This window comes from Manihot esculenta, chromosome 4 (genome assembly GCF_001659605.2).
Source record: "Manihot esculenta cultivar AM560-2 chromosome 4, M.esculenta_v8, whole genome shotgun sequence".
NCBI lineage: Eukaryota > Viridiplantae > Streptophyta > Magnoliopsida > Malpighiales > Euphorbiaceae > Manihot > Manihot esculenta.
In genome coordinates this window covers 21,180,675-21,195,988 of record NC_035164.2, presented here as the reverse complement: position 1 = coordinate 21,195,988, position 15,314 = coordinate 21,180,675, and positions in this window count along the sequence as shown.

Here is a 15,314-nt window from a genome sequence, read left to right as displayed (position 1 = left end):
TTTTTTTTTATAAATTTGAAAAATTAAAATTTGCATAATGTGATAATAAATATAAGCATTTGTCATATGTGTGGACAGAAAGAAGATGCACAATCCAAATTGGATTTAGGAAAAAACACATTTAATAGTGGTATTTGGTCAAGATTCTCAAGCATGTTTGTGAAGATATGGCTTATCTCTTCAATCACCCAAACACATAATGTTAAATTAGCTTCTTCTTTGGCTTTCCATCTTATCATGGTGAAAGAAATGATTTGTGGTGGAGCACTTTCCACACTTTTGCCAATTTTCCACTCACACACAAAACTCAGTCATGTAAATGCAAAATCCCAAATGTTAACTTGGAATTGAAATTAATATTTAAAATCCAACCATCTTAAAAACCACTCCAATCTTAAATTCTATTTATTTGTAAAAATTAATTTATATTTAAAAAATATTTTTGTGAAAAATATTTTTCAACCACATAATTTATTTTTCATTATTTAATTTTAATTTAAAAATAAAATATATTAACAAATTTATGTATGAAAATCGATTTCAAAAGGTGAAAAATAATTTACTCTTTTTAAATGATTTCTTAAAACGACTTATTTTTTTATTTAATGAGAAAAATATTTTCTGTTAATTAAATTTTTTTTAGTGTTTATTTTTTTTTTTACACTTTATCAAAGTAATAAATTAAAAATTATATATGGATATTTTTTAAAAAAATTTATTAGAATATCTTTTCATATCCATTTTAAGGTTTATAAACGGCTTAACTTTTTAAGTTCGAAACTGTTCTTTCCAATAATTTTTTTTTTCTAAGAATCTCACATTAATTCTTCCTTTTAAAATATAATGGGTGTTATTATTGCACACCCAAAACTTATATACGGCTAAATGACAAATTATTTTGACTTTGTGAAGTTGGTAGGCGGAGGATTTTATTCAATTCAAAATCGAATTAAATTTACTAAATTGAAAATTAAAATTTTAGTATTTTTGAAAATGGAATCGAATCGATTGTAAATAGAAATTGAAATGAATCGAACTGATTTGATTTGATTTGATTCAGTTCAATTTGATCAATTTGATCAATTGGCCTCTTTAATAGACATTTTATCTTTTACATTTTACTTTTAATATTCTAAAATTTAATTGAATTATTTCAATTTTGATGGTGATCTAATCTCTATATTATAATATATTACTATTACTAATAAGTTCGATTATGTTTTGTTTTTAATTAAAATTAAACTGAATCGAAATAATAAAAGATTTTAAAATTAAAAATTGAATCAAATTTCTAAATTAATTTGATTCGATCGATTTTTTCAGTTTGATCCAAATACTGTTTACCCTATATCATTACACTTAATTTTGACCCAATCTTTTCATATATAAAGCAATTTAAAAGGGTTTTTGGACCCGATGATATGCATATACGTGTGATTTTAGTCAATTTGATTGGACATGGTTGAAATCATTTCGGTTTGATAATTGGGTAGACAAGTAAATCCATGGTGGACCAACAATTCAATATGGAAAGAGGATTTGCACATCTACAAATTCTACTCTACCTTTCCATTTTCAACTTGCCATTTGTGCCACTATTCTTGTCCTTTTCTCATTGTCAAAAACACAAGATGCTTGATTTAGCAGAAACCAACACAAGAACATCTCAATATTTGTATATGTAGAAGTGGTTTTGCTTCCTATGTAAGGTTGTACATCGCTTTCATTTTACCCATCCATCATCTATCACCATCTCTTTTTTATATTTCACTCTTTTTCTTTTCTAATAAAAAAAATTACTTTTACCTTTTTAAAATATGCCAAAATTAATACTTATAGCTTTCAATTTTAAACATTTAACGATTTAATTTTTATATTTTGATTTCGTTAAATTGTAGATTTTTTCATCTAATTTTTCATTAATTATTTTAAAAAAACTATAATATACCCTTAAATATATAACAATTTTTACCATTAGATTATGTCAAAATTGGCATTTTCTCTATAGATTTCTTAAAAATAAATAGTTTAATCCTTATATTTTTACTTTATTAAAATTGATGCGGTGAGAACAGAGTTGATGACATGACTGCAATAGAATTGTGTTACAATTCATCAACCTGCAAGAGAGAGAATACGAGATGATTGGCATCTAAGGCAGTCATTCCGACACTCAAGTCAGTAAATTGAAAAAGAGAATGCGTATAAGAAATTGCTGAGAATTTAAAAGTAGTTGTGTAAGAGAATAACGTATTTTTGTGTCTGTGATCATTGACTTTTATGCTGTAAGAATATGACATTTTTAATATCAACTCCTGTAAATTCAGTCGGTGCTGGCTGATTACAGAGGATCCCGCTTTTATAGGCGTAATGGGGATCTGCTGAATGATATCCGCTAAAGATAACTTTATATAAAGATTTAATCTCTCTGAATAGAGCGAGTATTGACGAAGAATATGGTGACTATAGTGTTTGGATACTCTGTTTTATAGTGACAAATCATATCTCACTTTGAACCACCGGTGTGTAACATAAAAGATAAAAATAAAAATTACTATTTTGGCAAAGAGAGTTCAAATTCATTGCGCCAAAACTATTAAAAATGGAAAAATATAAATACTAATTTTGAGCTACGTCGTCTGGGATGTAAAAGAAATTTTCCTTAAAAAGTTTAATATTATACTTCTATTTTTCTTTATTATAAAATAAATAAAAACTATTTATTAATGAGTTTTAGTTAAATGTTAATAAAGTAGCCTCTAAAATCATTACGCCAGTTTCAATTTTGAACTTCGTTTGAAGCCAATTATTTTAAAAAATTATTAAAAATTTATTTGTTCATTGTGCTATGAATTAAACTAATTCTTCTTGAGTAATAGCACATAAAAGAAATAATGTTCACAATTTACAATCACCTATGCCTATTTTGAAAGTAAGACCTTTATAATTATAATCTTTATATAATACCATACCTTGAAAAACTTGAAATATAAAAATTACATATTATGAAGTAAGCCATTGATTGAAGGCTTTGTCTGAAATTATAATTACGTGAGCAAATTTTGCTTTTCTTTTTTTTTTTAAAAAAAAATTTAGGATGTAATTTTAGAAAATAATTTTTAAAAATTATTTAATTATTTTTGAATTCTTATAACTAAAATATATTAAAATTTTAATTTTTATTTAATATAATTCAAGAGATACTTTTCTTAATAACAATGTCAAATAAATTTTAAGTTGATTAATTAAAACAATATAATAAATTTAAAATAAGTTTAATAAGATAAATATTAATTTATAAACTATCCCATGAAAAAAAAAAAACCTATATAATAATTTTTTTTTTTGAAATGGAAATAATAAATTTTTATATGTTTTAAAATCAGATTAAGCATTTAAATAAACATTCTCAGTACCAAAAAAAAAAAAAATAGTGTCTGTTATCACAAAAAGAAAAAAAAAAAAAAAAAAAAAAAGAAGAAGGTTCAGTATCCTAATTCTCAAGATCAATTGATTCAGCTAGTTAGTATTGATTTAATTGAGAAACTACTTCGTCCTTACTTCAAGTTTCCTTTTGCAATAACTCATTTAAAAAAAATTCAACTAAATATTTACACAATTATATATCTATTTTTTTAAAATAATTTTTTTTTTAATTAAAAGAGAGATGAATTTTTTTGGTTCTAAAGAAAAAAATAGTAAATAAAAAAATTCATTAAAGTGAGTTTCTATAAATTTTTTGATTTTAAAGAGAAGTTTTATGTTAATTTTTTTTTTAAAAAAAGAATTGGGATTGATCTAATCAACCTAGTTAGGTAAATAATATGCAATGTGATGGGAGGGTCAACAGTATTGATAAAGTAACATATAGTACCAATTACAAAGGCAAGAGCTTAACATTTTTTTTTAAGTCTAAAAGATATGTTGTATATAAAGGTAAACTAAAGGCTTGCAAGAGAATTCAGTACAAAAGAATCTTGGAAAGGAGAATTATAACGAAAGCTTACATCCCTTAAGGATTTTTGTCCTAGAGCATGGGTGAAGACATTTGCCTCACGCCTTACAAAGTTAAACTTGATAGAAAGCAATTGATTAGCTAATAAAACAACATCAACAATCACATCCTGAATGCATAGTGGAATATCTCTTGAAGAACCCTCAGTACAAGACCTAATAGCAGTAGAGTAATGGCATGATGCGATCCTTTGTTCCTTGCCCAACGAGACAACTTCCCTATAAGCTAGACTCTCCAGGATGAGAGAATCCAAGATTTCTTTCCAAAATCGACAAGACTAAGCTAGAACATGGCTTCTATCATTCCTAGCTACAATTGTTGTTGAACCATGCTTAACTGTAGAGTCCACACCGGCATCAAAATTAACCTTAATGTTGGGAACCTCAGGTGCTCACCAAGCCAAAAAACTTGTAGCTGTAATTGTCACTTTTGGACCTAAAAAGCTAGTATTGCTCAAAACAAAATGGTTATTTGCCAAATTAAAGTCCTCTTATAAGTTGCTGGTAGTTGTCACCCTCTCCATTGGATCACATTGGATATTATTAAAAATAAATCGTTTCGGCTCTTCCAGATCTAAGAAAGGGTAAAAGCTATTAACTGAGACAGGTTTGAACTTTTTGGATGAGATTGTACCATGTTAAGCAGCAGGGACCAACAATCTAGCATTTTTTGGCAAGGAATAAGGGATGATCTTAAAAGTAAAGGAGAGTTTATCCAAATGGCAATCACATGCTGACATTCAAAGAAAAAAAGATGAAAAAGATTCTCTTCACCCTCACAAAATTTGCATTAAGTGGAATGCGCTTGTAAATGCTTGTAAATGCTTGTGGATGTTCACATTGCAAGGGAGCTTCTCTAGCAATAGATTCTAGAGAAAGCTTTTGATTTTACTAGGTAGCTTTTATTTCCATAAGGAACTCTAGAGAGCCATATTCAATCTTTGGCCATGTGGACCAGGACCACCTGAATCAATCAATGTCTTCTTTAATTGGTAAGCCAAATGATAGCTTGTCTTTATCGAATAGTTGCCATTTCTATCTAGGTGCCATATAAGTCTATCATTTCGTGCATAAAGCCCCACAAGAATTGATAAAATATGGCAGACATCTTCAGGAAATTATATTGCACTAAGAAAACATCACAAGAATTCCTAGTAGATGAGAACAATTGACAAACTCTGGTATAGTTCTTGTTAGCATATAAAGTATACTTAACATAGTACATAACATACTTGTTAGGATTCTAGTCTAAGAGATAAGTGCAAATGTGCAACCTTGTACATGTTGAGAATTTTCTTCAGAACTAATAAACCATCATTTTTTGTTCTAATTGCATGTTTTATATTTATGGAAAATTATCATTGCTTAAAGAATGCAAACACGTTAATATTTACTGATAAAATTACAAAATCTGCTATTCTTAATTAAGTTCTCAGCTCTTATAAATATATAGTAGGATTGACTAAGTAGATAAAGAATTATAACGGTAGGCATAAGGTACCGAAGGGTAGGCCCAAAGGATGAAACTACAATAGTAGGGCTCTATGGCTATGTCTATAAAGTACCTGATGTGTAACCTCAAATATAAATTATGTAACGATAGTAATATTGAAAAAACTGTATATGTATATGGCATGCCCATACCCTTAAACTTTTATTTAACTCCTACTAAGTTTACCAGAGGTAAGTATCTTTAATTTAATGCCTCAAATTTTTTAAATTAAATACATATGTCATTTGAAGCCATTTCAAGTCATTTCTGAAATACATATATTATATTGCAATGTTAATAAGAAGAAAAATTCATAGCAAACAATGCACAATTTTATTGACTTAGCATTTCAAATAGTGCATAATTTAATTCGGCTTTTGCATTTCATATCATGTCAGGCTTGGAATAGTAAAATTTTGCTTACCTCTTATTTGATAGTAAGTTTATTTGGCAAGAAATCACGTGTATAAAGCTAACATGTCAAGTAAGTATGTGTATAATTCATACTAATTAAGCAAACATGTCAATTTTCATGCATTATACATTAAGAGGGGCTAAATTCTGCCAAATTCTACATCAAATAGTCAAGTAATTTATGAATAGAATCAAACTTAGGTTACTTCAAGAAAAATTATGTATTTATATCTTATCTTTCTAACAAGGTAAGATTCATGCAATTCTGATCATCTTAGCTCAAGTTATGAATTTTTCTTTGCAAGATGTTCAAAGGTGCTATTACTAGTCCATCTCAAGTTTTCAGTTTTTAAGTCCTTTAAAGAATTAATTGTGCATACATTTTCATACAGAATTAGATTTTGAATTCTTCTACAAACTTTTATCCCTATCTCTCATGGTTAATTTGGCACTCGTATTACTTCTTTTCATTAGTTATAGCCTAGTTACTAAAAGTTGCTCCAAATGAAACTGCTCTATATTAGTTTTAAATTTACTCAAATTTTACACTAATTTAGGTATAAAATCATAATTTTGTATCTCTTGAAAGTTTTAGAATTTTATCTTAGTTTTTGTTTGGTATACATTAGACTTCATTTGGTCAGATAAATATTATATCATAGTCTAAATACCATAAGCTACTCATGCAGGAATTCAATATATAATAAGCTACTCATGCAGGAATTTAATAACCAAGTTAGCTTTCATACCTCTATGCCTATTAAATACGTTGCAATCCTTTCAATGATTATTCCACCACTAAAAAAAAAACCATATACACATATTCATTTCTAGTAATTTAAGCCATACCTTAACTAAACATAATCATAAAAAATTCAAGAAAAATGGAAAATGAAGTAAACACCAAACTTGTTATAAAATTCTCCTTCTTTGCTCTCCTACTCTTTAATTACCTCTTTTCCTTTTGAAATACCTTCACCTATATTAATAAATATTTCATAACTTGAAATTTAAAGCCTTACAATTTAAATTTATGCATGAATGAATGAAAGGATGGTGTTTTCTAGCCTTTTCTTCCATTACTTTTAATTTTGAAGCTTTGGCAACATGGAACCTTAACTTTTCCTTCTTCAAATCTTTTCATTTGTGGCTTATTTTCATGCTATTTATCTAAGGATGAAGTTTGATTGAAGAAATGAATTGATTTGGTGAAGAAATTGGCTCAAATTTGATGGAAATGAAGAAAGCTAAGTTTACCTTTAGTTAACCATAGAGGAAATACGGTCATAAGAAGAAAATGAGGAAGACAACCTTTTTGTTTTGCTTTCTCATCTTCCTTTAAGTCTTTAAATGCCATTTGGATGGTTAGGATAAAGTGGTGGAAGAAAATGAAGGTCTAGAATTGAATTTTATTTTTAAACTTTCCATATTCACACTTTAACCTACTAAACTCTCTACCATATTTCAATTTAGTTTTCATCAATTGGACCAAAAATCCAAACCTTCATGTGAATTCCTAATGATATCCACTTTTAAATTCTTCTATAGAATAATCAAACCTTTTAACATTAGTTGCAATTGTATCCATGTCTTTAAATTAATTTTGATAAAGAAGTTTGTCCATCTTTGAGGGTCCATAGATTCTTCATCATCGTCAGCTCATCCAGCTCACTGATCGAGGAAACCCAGACTAGTCCGACTGCCACCTCCAAGGAAGAAGAAACAAGTTCAACCTTAATCAGCAACACAATATTTGACTTTATAAGAAGTTGTTCTAATAGTGATAACATAAAGAATATAAACATTGTACTTCCTAACAATTGCATCGCACTAATAAAGTACTCCCAGGGTTCCAAAATGATTTCCTGCAGTCCATACAGGAAACGGTGGAAGCAAGATTATGATGATAAGGATTAGGATTCTATTTTCCTAATTTGTATAGATTTCGATTTCCTAGTTTGTATAGATTTCAAATACTTGTTAACGAAGTCACACTTGTATGTATAAATACCTATTCTGTAATCAATAAAGATATCTCTTATTGCCCAGTGTATTATGGTATCAGAGCCCAATAGGGTTTAAACACCATTATTTTTTCAGATCTCAGAATTTCTAATCATGGCGTCAAGCTCTCGTTCTAGTTCTGCGAGTTCACCCCAGCTTAATCATCAAATCTCAATTAAGCTTACCTCAGATAATTACTTGTTATGGAAGACGCAATTTCTTCCCATGGTTAGCGGTTGCGGCTTGAAGCATCATCTTGATCTCAGTACTCCACCTCCAGCAAAAATAAATTCGGATGGAATAGCAAACCCGAATTACAGCCAATGGGAGACCACCGATCAGCTCGTGTTTAGTTGGATAGCGTCATCACTATCCGAACGAGTTCTTTCTAAGATTGTTGGACTTACAACTGCCAATGAAGCCTGGACAAAACTTCAAACAGTTTCGTCTGAAAACCGTGCTCAGATTCATGAGTTAAGAGGACAGCTCCATAATCTTCACCGAGATTCTCTGTCTATCGATGAGTATATGTCGAATATTAAACTATTGTCCGATCGATTGACTGCTTTAGGACAGTCAGTTTCTGACGAAGACTTGGTTGAATTTGCTTGTAATGGGCTTGGCCCAACTTATAGCATTTTTGTTCGTTTGCTTGATCAAAGTGATGCTACAATCGCCTTTGACGAATTACATGCTCGTTTGTTGACTGAAGAACGCAGATTAAAGAAGGAAGAGAAAGTTGTTGTTGTGGCTCCATCAGCCCAGTTTTTGCAAAGTCAGTACAATGCCCGAGGGAGAGGGCGAGGCCGAGGACGTGGACGTGGTAGGAACTCCTCCGGCAGAGGTTATTATTCTGAAAATTCTGGCAGAGGGTATTCTTCGAATAATTATCCATTCTCTTACAATAATTATTCGAACCAATACTCTTTTGGTAATAGTCGTGGACAACAATCTTATGGAGGTTTGAATTCACTTCCTCAAGACAATTCCAATCTTCAATGTTATAATTGTAATGGTTTTGGCCATGTGGCTCGCATATGTTCTTCTCCCAAAACTGATAATGGCAGTACCAAGAATCAAGTTCGGCCAGCAGCCAATATGGCGTCTAACCGAGTGCATCCTTCAGCTCCGTGGTTAATGGACAGTGGTACTACACATCATCTGACCAATGATTTGGATAACCTAGCAATTCACTCTGAATATACTGGTCCAGAGGAAGTCGCTTTAGGTAATGGTTCCAAACTCCCAATTTCTCATGTTGGTCATTCCTCCATTAATGTTTCTCATCGCAAGTTTAATCTACGTGATATTCTTTGTGTTCCTAATGCCATTCAAAATCTTTTGTCTGTTTATTCCTTTTGTGTTTCTAACCGTGTATCTGTCGAATTTTTCTCTGACTTTTTTGATATAAAGGATTTGGTAACGAGGGAAATTCTGCACAAAGGACCGAGTAAAGGGGGGCTTTATCCATTATCCGCCATAACACTCAACAATATTCAAGCCCATGCTGCGTCTCTTACTACATGGCATGCTCGTTTAGGACATGCCAATTTTCCTACCATTCGGAAGGCAGTCGAGTCAAGTTTAATTTCATCATCTATGTTACCTAAATCTTTATGTTCTGCTTGTTCAATGTCTAAGAGTCATAAGCTTCCTTTTGTTAATTCTAAATTTACGGCAAAAGCACCTTTGGAGTTAATTTGTTCTGACTTATGGGGCCCAGCTCCGGTTTCTTCCGCTGACAATTTCAGATATTATGTTATTTTTTATGATCATTATTCCAAATATACTTGGATTTATTTTTTGCAACATAAATATGAAGTTCTATCAATATTCAGCAATTTCGCACAATAGTGGAAAAACACTTTGATCATTCTATTAAAATGTTTCAGGCAGACTGGGGTGGCAAATTTCAAGCGTTGGCAAGTTATCTTTGTGATAATGGTATATCTCAGAGAATCTCTTGTCCATACACACCGGAGCAAAATGGATGCACTGAGAGAAAGCATCAGCATATTGTTGAAACAGGAAGAGCTCTCCTCGCTCATTCCAGCGTACCACACAAATATTGGACAAATGCTTTTGCTACTGCCGTTTATACCATAAACCGATTGCCTACACCAAATCTTAATCACAAATCACCCTTTGAGATACTTTTTCATGTTCGGCCAAACTTCAAAAGTCTTAGAGTTTTTGGTTGTTTGTGTTACCCTTGGTTACTTCCATATACCAAAAATAAATTAGAACCCCGTTCTAAACCTTGTGTTTTTCTTGGCTATAGTAGACAACATAAAGGTTACATTTGTCTTGATATGTCTTCTTCCAAATTCTTTATCTCACGTCACGTTGTCTTTGATGAACAGGTTTTCCCATTCATTGGTCAATCGGCAACTCGTACCACTGTCCCTTCACCATCAGCTTCTGCACCGGTTTTTTCCTTACCTACGGCTGCTATTCAAGAGCGGGTTCAATACCCAATTCAGGAGGTACTTCCCAATGGTACGGATTTACATTTGGCTGCCCATTCACAACCGCCTACACCATCTCAAGAAACTGCCGAGACTTCCCTAGCAGCCGAATCTAGTCCTCCACCTCTACAATTGGTTGAGTCACTACCTGTTGGTCTTGTCGAAGCTGCCTCTCCTGAATCAGTTACTACCCGACGCCATCATATGGTCACCAGAATTCAAACTGGGAACCTTAAACCGAGACAACCTTTCTCCTTGGTTGTTTCGGTTGATTCTACCTCAACACCAACTACTTTCACTCAAGCAAGCAAGGACTCTAGATGGCGATTGGCAATGCAAGAGGAGTATAATGCACTCATTTCGAATGGTACTTGGCAACTTGTTCCACCAACTCCAACTCAAAATGTCATTGGGTGCAAGTGGGTTTATCGCACCAAGTTAAAAACCGATGGTTCTGTTGATCGGTACAAAGCACGCTTAGTAGCAAAGGGTTACCATCAGAGGCCTGGAATTGATTTTGATGACACCTACAGCCCGGTTGTCAAGCCATCTACCATTCGATTGATGTTAGCTTTGGCTCTACAACATGACTGGTTTGTTGAACAAATGGATATTTCTAACGCCTTTCTTCATGGCAATCTCGACGAAGATGTCTTTATGATCCAACCACAAGGCTTCATTGATCCTCATAAGCCGAATCATGTTTGTCAACTAAAGCGTTCTTTATATGGTTTAAAACAATCTCCACGTATGTGGAATCAACGATTGACTGATGCTTTGCTTCACTTCGGGTTCAAGGGCTCCAAAACCAATACCTCTCTTTTCTTCTATACGGCTGGATCCTCAAAATTATTTTGCTTTGTCTACGTGGATGACATTTTAATCATTGGTAATAATCATTCCTTGGCCGAATCCTTACTATCCAATCTTAAGCAGCAGTTTGCAATCAAGCCAATGGGACGCCTCTTCTATTTTTTGGGCATACAAGCAACATGAAATAAGAATGGTTTGTACTTGAATCAAAAGAAGTATATTTTAGATTTACTCCATCGAACGCAAATGGCAGAATGTAGCCCGGTCAATACTCCATCAAATGCTAAAGTAAAGCTCTCCTTAACAAGTGGTGCTCCATTTCATGATCAAACCTTATATCGAAGTGTTGTAGGAGCACTTCAATATCTTACTTTCACACGTCCAGACCTCGCTTACTCGGTGAACAAGGTAGCCTAATTTATGCATTCTCCTACCATTGAACATTGGATGGCAGTAAAGCGGATTTTGCGCTATGTGAAAACTACATCAGAGTTTGGCCTCTTCTTTTCGAAAAGTACTCAACCAATTCTTCAAGGATATTGTGATGCAGATTGGGGTGGTTCTATTGATGACAGAAAATCCACCACAGGTTTCGCCGTCTACTTTGGCAAGTCATTGATTTCATGGGTTTCCCGAAAACAAAAGTCTGTATCTCAGTCCTCCACCGAAGCCGAGTATCGAGCCATTGCTTCAGTAGCTTCTGAAATGGTATGGTTAAAGTCATTACTGAATGAAGTTGGAATTTCATTATCCACTGCACCAATCATCTAGAGTGATAACTTAAGTGCCACCTATATGACTACTAATCCGATTTTCCATTCAAGAACAAAGCATATGGAGATAGATTTTCATTTTGTTAGAGATTTGGTCAAAAACAAGCACCTCTTTGTTCGTTACATTGGGACTGATCATCAAATTGCTGATGTACTGACTAAACCACTACTAAAATCTCATTTTCAATTCTTTTGAGACAAACTGTACCTTGCTGCCCCTCCGGTACAGCTTGCGGGGGCGTGATAAGGATTAGGATTCTATTTTCCTAATTTGTATAGATTTCGGTTTTCTAGTTTGTATAGATTTCAAATACTTGTTAACCAAGTCACACTTGTATGTATAAATACCTATTCTGTAATCAATAAAGATATCTCTGATTGCCCAGTGTACTATATGACACCAATGGGAGGTTGATTAGGATTTCATGCAAGACCTATTGTTATATTTCTTGGACTTAAATGAGAAGTCACGTAAATTTACATTGAGTGCTTTCATAGATCTTATTATGGGTTTAGTTTAATATTTAAGTACAGTTCTAGCGAAGCCATGGAGGAGAAAACTGGAACAAAGTAGAGGAAGAGGAAATTAAGAAATGTTGCGTATGTGCCAATGGATAAAGAGGAAATCGTGTTCTGCTAAGGAGCAATGGATGAAGAGTTCTTTAAATATTGGATAAAGGGTTTGATTAGGTGGAAATTAATTTAAACTAAAAAAATACCCCCTATCATGCTAGGATGACAAACTTCATTTTAGTCAAAATTGATTTAGAGAACTGTATATAATTGTGACTAATCTCAAAGATTCGATTATTTTATACAAGAATTAAAAAAAGAGGATATAATTGAGAATTCGCATAAAGGTTTGAATTTTTTAGTCCAATTGGCCTTTAGTTTTTAAATTTTCATTGTTCATAGATTAACCTACTAAATTTATACCTTTAACCTTTAGAAATCTATTTCATATAGGTAAGCACACCGGATTTAATAGGCACCTTAATCTAGCATGTCGGGTAACTCTTAAGCACCTTCCTAAAGTTATTTGGTTCTAACATGCTTATAACACTATCTGCTTTATTTTTAGATATGCTCGTTTCTTTATTTATAATTTATATGGTTTAATTATTAGGACTTAAAAATATTAAAATATTATTACAAGTCATTTTTAGTTTAGCTCTATCTCAACATGTTTAACTCTATATGCAATGCGAGATAGACTTTTAAACACAACTTTTAATACTTTATCTATAGGAAAATTGTATGTCAAGTAGCTTGGGATACGCTAGTATCTCTTTTAAGTAACTCAAGGTAAGCTAGCACCTCCCCTATTTTCACTTGCTCTAATCGTGGAAAAGTTTAACTCAATTCTAGTGGTGTCACTATTCCTAACTATAGGTTTTAGGACGTGACAACTTCCCCCCCTTAAGAAATTTCATCATTGAAATTTTACCTGCTCTGAACAACTATGGATAATGTTATTTCATCATCTCTTCACTTTCTGATAGAGCATATTTTAGTCCACTTTATCATTATGTTCTTGATGTTTATTTACATCTTTTCTGCCTAATTTTGTGGTTTTAATCATGTTTTGCAGATAATAGGTGTAAAGAGACATTCTGGAGAAAATGCTCTTAAAACTGCCAAAAAGTGCCAAATATGGAAGTGCCAAAAAAGGAAAGTTTTCAAATAAGGGAAGTGCAAAAGCAAAAGCAAATAAGGAAAGCTCAGTCAGAAGATTATTGGAAATTCATATCGCGATTCTTTCCTTTCTTGTTCAAAGATGTGCACACACTGCAGCAATCATATCTTCCTATTTAGGCAGCAAGATTTCATGAAGACGCACTTGCCTCTTCTACGTTCAGCATTCAAAATTCAAACGAAGGCTCCACCTAAAAAGGAAAGACATGACAGATATCTTTCCACTTCTGCACATTGATGACTGCACTCCACTTCCTCTTCTGCAGTCCATGCGCACGCCGCCTACCTTTTGAAGACCAAGGCGCCTCTCCTTCCTCTTCTGAATCCCTTGGTACATGCCTATTTCCTTTTGAGCTCAAGTCACGCCTCTCCTTCCTCTTCTGAATCCAAGCCGCGCGCACACCTTCCCTCTTCAGTGCATGTCGCGCGCCTCCTTCCTTCCTGAGAGTTTGCAACGCAAATCTTTCCTTTCCAGACACAACTTGGACAGCAAGCACCTCTAGGGCAGCAAGGTCAGCCTCTAATCCTATTTAAGGAACACATATCCAGCCGTGAGATACTTCTGGACAACTCTTCTTCTCATCAGAACACAAGGACCTTCGGCCACCACACCTCTCCAAGCTTCGGCTTCCTTCTTCTTCTTCCTTTCTTTTATTTTTGGTTTTGTTTCAGCCATGAGTGGCTGAAACCTTTTATTCTAGTTGAGAATTGGTTGAAACTAAGGATTATGAGATCTGAACACATATTGCTTGTCTTTTGGTTATTCAATATTCATACGGTTCATGCTTGAATTCTATTATTACTTTGTTATTTTGATCAAATTGGCCACTTGATTCTTGATTGCAAGGTAATTAATTGTTAGTTTGGATAATTTTAAGTCAGTAATTGCTTGAATTGTTCAAACATAAGAACACTTGGTGTAACAACTAAGGAATTGTATGATCTAGCAACATCTCATGCGTTTGAGTAGTTAAGATTGGATCTCTCTCTTTCTTCATGCAATTAATAATTGTTTGATGCCTAAGGCCCAAGGACGTTCCTTGGCAATTTGTTAATTAGTAATTAATTAGAGGATGTTCCCTAATTGGTTTAATCATAAGGAGAGACATGGTGGTGAAAAACGTTTTCCATCTCCATAACTAATCTATTGAATCAATCAAAAGAACATAAGTTTCAATGATCAGTCCAAACAACCAAAGTGGATCCATCTCTTTAACTAGACCTTTCTCATATTGAATTTCCCTTTTATTTTTCATATTCTGCTTATTTAATTATTTTCAGTAGTTGCTAATCAAATCAATCTCAAAACCCCCCATTTTACTTTACATGCACTTTTATTTTATTTGCTTTCAGTTTATTCGTTCTCAGTGCGTTCTCTTGGTCCTGATAAGGAATGTAACGACCCGAAAATCGGACCGCTACCGGCGCTAGGATCCAGATCGGCTTAGGGCCGCCGGGACCCGTAGCAAGCCTGACATATAACCTGTAAACCTGTATAATCTCATACATGATCAACAACATGCATAAAAATTAAAACTTTTCTTTCATTCATCCAACTCAACCTGAATATACATGTACAAAGTCATAATCATAATCATGATCCCTCTGTGGGATCTCAACAATGCCCCAATGGGCAATACA